Source organism: Rhamphochromis sp. 'chilingali' (assembly GCF_963969265.1).
Source record: "Rhamphochromis sp. 'chilingali' genome assembly, chromosome: 8".
NCBI classification, from domain to species: domain Eukaryota; kingdom Metazoa; phylum Chordata; class Actinopteri; order Cichliformes; family Cichlidae; genus Rhamphochromis; species Rhamphochromis sp. 'chilingali'.
In genome coordinates this window covers 37,022,587-37,029,617 of record NC_137935.1, presented here as the reverse complement: position 1 = coordinate 37,029,617, position 7,031 = coordinate 37,022,587, and the positions used below count along the sequence as shown (strand labels likewise).

The 7,031-nt window shown below is 39.5% G+C and overlaps 1 long non-coding RNA gene across 2 annotated transcripts; it reads left to right on the top strand.

Annotated features, from left to right (window-relative positions):
• The first annotated feature begins 4,109 nt into the window (after window positions 1-4,109).
• Window positions 4,110-6,054, top strand: LOC308401456. 2 transcript variants are annotated; one of them, XR_013972573.1, is made up of 4 exons: window positions 4,110-4,312; window positions 4,647-4,808; window positions 5,261-5,382; window positions 5,542-6,054. It is a non-coding gene; the product is annotated as an uncharacterized lncRNA (long non-coding RNA). The 2 variants fall into 2 exon arrangements; XR_013972574.1 differs by having other exon boundaries at window positions 5,525-6,054.
• Window positions 6,055-7,031: the final 977 nt, after the last annotated feature.

Genomic DNA, 7,031 nt, shown 5'->3' with positions numbered 1-7,031 from the left:
ATATTTATATATTTCCGAAATCACATCGTAGTGACGTATACTGAACACAATAAATTATATAATGTAAACAACTACCTGAAAAACAGGTAGAACGATGCTTTTGTATCGTTTATTGCATTTATGGAGGGAATGATGTATGTTGGGTAATGGACCAGCTAGCGACTGGGTGACTTTATTCACCCCCTTCGGCTGTTATCAGTCCATACAATGGGCGTTATTAGCACAAATCAGTCCCATAGATATGGACCATCTCCTGCTAGATTGTTCAGAAGGTTGTTATCATCCATCCAGATGGAGGATCACTAACAGGAGCGTGGGAAGACTCCAGAATCCACTCTGGCTGGAATCCGGTGGATAAAGCAGTGTGTACAGGTAAGACCATTTAAACGGACAGCATTTATAGAATGACTATTAAAAGTCAGCGAGTGTCAGTAATGTTAATGTGGTTATGTTAGTAATACACCGAGTGCTAATATAACAGCTTTAAGATACATTTGTAGATATTATTACGTGTTTTACCGTCTTAATGGTGCTAGCTTAAAGTTACGGTGTAAACGTTTGCTTATATTGGAGTAAAGCTGTTACTGTTTAAACGATGTTAGCACAGAAATATTAGCTTCTGTCATGACTGATGAAGTTACTAGTTAATAAAGTTTTCAGTAAAGTGTCTAATCGCAGCCACAGACTGACAGCAAATATCTCGATTAGCTTCAGTGCATCTATAATAAATATGTGCAAGTTTCAGTGCTTCCTTTAAACTGTATGATACTTACAGGGAGTGCAGAATTATTAGGCAAATGAGTATTTTGTCCAGATCATCCTCTTCATGCATGATGTCTTACTCCAAGCTGTATAGGCTCGAAAGCCTACTACCAATTAAGCATATTAGGTGATGTGCATCTCTGTAATGAGAAGGGGTGTGGTCTAATGACATCAACACCCTATATCAGGTGTGCATAATTATTAGGCAACGTCCTTTCCTTCGGCAAAATGGGTCAAAAGAAGGACTTGACAGGCTCAGAAAAGTCAAAAATAGTGAGATATCTTGCAGAGGGATGCAGCAGTCTCAACATTGCAAAGCTTCTGAAGCGTGATCATCGAACAATCAAGCGTTTCATTCAAAATAGTCAACAGGGTCGCAAGAAGCGTGTGGAAAAACCAAGGCGCAAAATAACTGCCCATGAACTGGGAAAAGTCAAGCGTGCAGCTGCCAAGATGCCACTTGCCACCAGTTTGGCCATATTTCAGAGCTGCAACATCACTGGAGTGCCCAAAAGCACAAGGTGTGCAATACTCAGAGACATGGCCAAGGTAAGAAAGGCTGAAAGACGACCACCACTGAACAAGACACACAAGCTGAAACGTCAAGACTGGGCCAAGAAATATCTCAAGACTGGTTTTTCTAAGGTTTTATGGACTGATGAAATGAGAGTGAGTCTTGATGGGCCAGATGGATGGGCCCGTGGCTGGATTGGTAAAGGGCAGAGAGCTCCAGTCCGACTCAGACGCCAGCAAGGTGGAGGTGGAGTACTGGTTTGGGCTGGTATCATCAAAGATGAGCTTGTGGGGCCTTTTCGGGTTGAGGATGGAGTCAAGCTCAACTCCCAGTCCTACTGCCAGTTTCTGGAAGACACCTTCTTCAAGCAGTGGTACAGGAAGAAGTCTGCATCCTTCAAGAAAAACATGATTTTCATGCAGGACAATGCTCCATCACACGCGTCCAAGTACTCCACAGCGTGGCTGGCAAGAAAGGGTATAAAAGAAGAAAAACCTTTCTGATCTGATCTGAACCCCATTGAGAACCTGTGGTCCATCATCAAATGTGAGATTTACAAGGAGGGAAAACAGCACACCTCTCTGAACAGTGTCTGGGAGGCTGTGGTTGCTGCTGCACGCAATGTTGATGGTGAACAGATCAAAACACTGACAGAATCCATGGATGGCAGGCTTTTGAGTGTCCTTGCAAAGAAAGGTGGCTATATTGGTCACTGATTTGTTTTTGTTTTGTTTTTGAATGTCAGAAATGTATATTTGTGAATGTGGAGATGTTATATTGGTTTCACTGGTAAAAATAAATAATTGAAATGGGTATATATTTGTTTTTTGTTAAGTTGCCTAATAATTATGCACAGTAATAGTCACCTGCACACACAGATATCCCCCTAAAATAGCTAAAACTAAAAACAAACTAAAAACTACTTCCAACAACATTCAGCTTTGATATTAATGAGTTTTTTGGGTTCATTGAGAACATGGTTGTTGTTCAATAATAAAATGATTCCTCAAAAATACAACTTGCCTAATAATTCTGCACTCCTGTCTGTATAATGACCCAGGGTCAGTGTAAAATACAATCCTAGCTGTGTGAACAAAGCCTGGCTCCTTTAATCCTGCATGAAAAACCTCAGGATGCAGGCTATTATTACTCTTTCCTGCTGGCACACCTGTCACACTTGAGAGTCAGCTAGAAACTTACAGTGACGTGGACATCATGCAGAGACTGCCAGACACTGTAATACTGCAAATGATCTGTGACTCATGTTAACACTAAACTTTAAACGGTATCTCTGTGTCTCTGTGTGCTGAACATTTAGGATTGAGTCAGGCTGCATCAGCTGAAGCTGTTATTTGTATATATCAGTATTTTTTTAATTCAGGTGTGGGGAAAATACATAAGACTGCAGTGAAGCGATGTACCAGATTAATCCCTGGCCAAAGGTATCGTACTTAAATCAGACTACTGATCCAGCCACATCAGCCTTTTGTGAGGTCTGTTTAAAGTAGACTAAAAGTGAACTGCAGGTTCCTGAGAGGTGGACTGTGAGCACAGAAACACATGTTCATACATACAGCTGCAGCAAACTTACATTAATTTTAAATAGATTTGTTACTCTGATGTCTGTCTCTGTGTTAGTCCTCTGACAGACTGGTGACCTGTCCAGGTGTGTTCTACCTATGACTACTGGGACAGGCTCTAGCCTCTGTAAAATAAATTTTCTGTTATTCTCATTTAAAGTATTTAAGTGCTTATGCATATGCTTAGTTGTGACACTGTTACTGTTCAGTGAAAGTTTCTAAAACTAGATGAACTTACTTCAGCATCAGCAGTTTGAGAAAACAACTCCCTTTACAGGTGCTGATAACGCCAAGGGCACAAAACAGCATAACCATTGATCCGTCTAAGTGTGGTAGAATCAGTTTGTAACTTCCTCCCTCTTCCTTGGAATGCATAAAGGAGTAGGAGTACAACTTCTATGGCAGAGCTGACATGACTGAACTGTGATGTTTGCTCTCCTGTGCGCAGTAATAAATAGCTTGATCACAGCTCTTTCTGTGTTGCAGACTTTATTTAAAAAATTCCACGACACCCCCCACCCTCCCACTGTGAACATGAATTGAATATTCAGAAGACATTTGTTTAAATAGTTCTAGAAATCTGAGCTGTTGGTGTGTCCTTGGATTGTGTGGTAATAATATTAGAGCTAGCAATCTTTCTTACTGAATCTCTACTATGAGTCATGTTACCTGAGATTAATTCTATGTTTACCTGTCAGCCTGGACAAATGTGCTGTGTGAAGGAAATTAAATTAAATCAGATCTGAACTGTTTACATTTGAGGAACCTGTTCATATTTAATTGAAATATGAACGAGTGTTTTGTTTTGTTTTGTTTTTGATTGCTGATTCCAAGATAGTCTTTGTGGAAATCCTCTTTGGCTTTTTGTTATTTTAATTCTCTTTTCTGTTTTCCAGAACAGTTCTCCACAGTCGCTGTCCACATGGGTCAGTGGGACCAAGAAGCACTCTGCTAATGTGTGGACTCTGACCAGCAACATCCAGCAAGACCCAGACAGCATTTTCTATCTCCCAGCTGGAGGTTTTTGTTTGTCTGTGACTGGAGAGTCAGATTTTTGTTGAGCTTCACACTTGCAGAGGTAAGTCAGTTTGCAGAGATCCCTCCCACCCTGGCTTTTATGTGCTAGATTTCTTATCTGAAACAGTAATATTTCAGTGACTGCTGCTTATACCACAGGTTAATACACTCTACTGATCCCTGATAGGAGAATCATCAATTTTGGGCTTTGTTGTCCTCGGTCTTTTTGCAGGATCAGAAAACAAAACCAGGAGGCGCGTAAATGTTTCTTCTCCATGATGTTTCTTCAAATGTTTCTTCTGGATGATGAGAAGACTGTGACACGGGATGCCACCTTTGGTCTTGTGATGAAGCAAAGCTCAGGAAGAAGTGTGATTAAATGGTACCCACATGTTGAGAAGGATGTACAGGGGCACCTGCAGCCAAATCCAAGCTTCGGGTTAATTGTAGTTGCAGAACACTATAGGACTGTAGGATTTAATTTCTTTCAGTTGCAATTGTTAAATGGAAAAAAATATATATTCTTATAATTTAGCAAACTAATTTATCAAAAATATATATACATATATCTGTATTAGTTTTAATAAATTAATTTGACACCTGTATTGAAAATACCATATTGTATTCATATAGAATCAGTTTGGTATCATTGTTTGTCTGATTGCTGAAACTAAGAGCTACTTTGATCTGTTTAGATCTAAAGTATCCAAAGTTGAGCTCTGATGTTTCTTCACCCCTTTGTGTGTGATATGTGATTTCCTACATGCTGGCAGAGCAGAGCAGCAGTTTGTGCTCACAGATGGTGACGGTGTGGAGAGACGGTGGTGTTTCCTCAGAAGAACCAGCAGAGTCACAAAGGACACCAGTCCATCTCACCACCTTGACTTGCTGACTGATGCTCGTCTGCACTGCACAGAGGAAATCAACTGACTGAGGTTTGTCCAGTGACGTGTTATGAAATGTATATTTGTTTTATGCTTACAGATATGTTTTTCTTGACAGAGGCTCTGCAGAGGTTTGACAAAGCAGAGAAAATATGTGCTTTACATTTTACTGTGATTTATTGAGATATTTGTTGCCTGATGTTCAGCAGGAATGGAGAAATAGAATCAAAGGAGATGTTTTTGATGTTTTTGTAATGATGTAAGTAAATCTTCAATACTATTTATTTGCTTGGTTATATTAGGAGTGTTTCCTGGAGTCATCATCCAGGTAAAGTGACGTGGATCAGTGGATACACTTGTCTCCCCTTTAAAGGAGACGATCCAAGTCATCCTTAAATGTTAGTGCTTTCAAATACACAAACATTTTTAAAGGACAGAAGTGAACATCCAACTTTGACTGTAATACAAAATAAATCTTTGCATGTGTGTTTTCAAACTCTCAGATGGGCAGCATATCAGTCTTGGACTGTCTAACCTGCCGGAGCAGCACTGAATGACCACCACACATGAGCATGTTCCTGCAACATTCAGCATCTGATCCTTCATCTGTGTGCTGCTGCTTTTGGTAAGTAGAGTTACCCAACTACAGTAACTCTAAACACATGCCATCCATTTCTAACGGCCTGGTTACTTCCTGTCAGTTACTTTAGAAACCATGTGGTCACCTGACCTAACACTGTTTCTTCTTCTTCCCCTTAATGTTGAAGTGTCAAATGTCAAACAGCTGGAGAGGAAACTACACCAGTGTACTGAGATGTTTCAGCAACACGTGCCAGATGCTGTTCCTTCATGGTGACATCACCAGAGACAGCCCCGCCCGCCTCAGGACCTCGCCATTGATCATGATGATTATAATGATGACAGCAAGCGGAACTAAGACTGTAAAAATCCATGACCAGAATGTTTAGATGCTTTCTAATTATTAATGAATACTGAGTTTTTGTCTCTCCCTTTTTTTTTTTTACCTCATTTGTTACTAACAAAGTTCACCAAACTCACACAGTTTACATTCTGTATGTTTCCATCAAGGTTTATTTTCTTAGAAATCATAGTTTTTCTCCTTTTGTCTTTTGTAATTGATGATAATTCAGTGAATATACTGCGCTGCTTCCTTTTATTGCGTCACACATTGCTTTAAGTTTTTCAGAGTCCAGTTATTTTTTACTGCTGTTTGAATTCTCTGTATGTTTGACCCTGTAGACTGTTTGATGGACTGCTTGTCTTCCTGTTTGTAACTGCCGCCTGTTTTTGACTAAAGATTTGGATTTCTGACTTTAACACAGCCTCTGCGTGTCCTCCCTTTGTGTCCTCTTCCTCTGTGAATGTGTTGCATGTGTCACAGATTCGTTTTATTAACAGCTTTCCCACAGTGAGTTGCATCAGCATTCATTCACAGCACATTTCAGAAGGATTCAGATTAATAGAGTGATCTTATAGTCAGAATTATCCTGACAGAGTGCCACTGTAAATTATCTTTCATCAAGTAAATTTTAAAGTTCAGTATTTCAAAGCAGGAGTTATGAAGAATCATACTGGCATTAGGACTAATAATATGTACTTACAAAGTCAAAGTTTTTTAATTATGCTACAATATTGGAAGACAATCAACTTTTAGTGTTTTCCGCATATTAATTATTCTGAAATAGAGATGGTGACCCTAACTGTACAGAAGCACACTAAACAACTGACAATCTAACAGACATCATTGGCCCGAGCCGTCATGCACAGTGAGTCTAATCCTTTGCTGTGAGAGTCTGACAAGCATATTTCTGGTCAGTTTGGAAGAAATAATATCACAGTGTTGATCTTTCTTTCAATATTCCTTTTACAACATAAACTGTGATCAAAGCTACTTATGTTCACAGCATGTAATAATACTGACAGTCCAGGGCATTGTGGTCTGTTGAGCTAGGGTTAGGGTTAGGGTTAGCAATTCAGACATACAGTGGGGCAAAAAAGTATTTAGTCAGCCACCGATTGTGCAAGTTCCCCCACCTAAAATGATGACAGAGGTCAGTAATTTGCACCAGAGGTACACTTCAACTGTGAGAGACAGAATGTGAAAAAAAAATCCATGAATCCACATGGTAGGATTTGTAAAGAATTTATTCGTAAATCAGGGTGGAAAATAAGTATTTGGTCAATAACAAAAATACAACTCAATACTTTGTAACATAACCTTTGTTGGCAATAACAGAGGTCAAAGGTTTACTA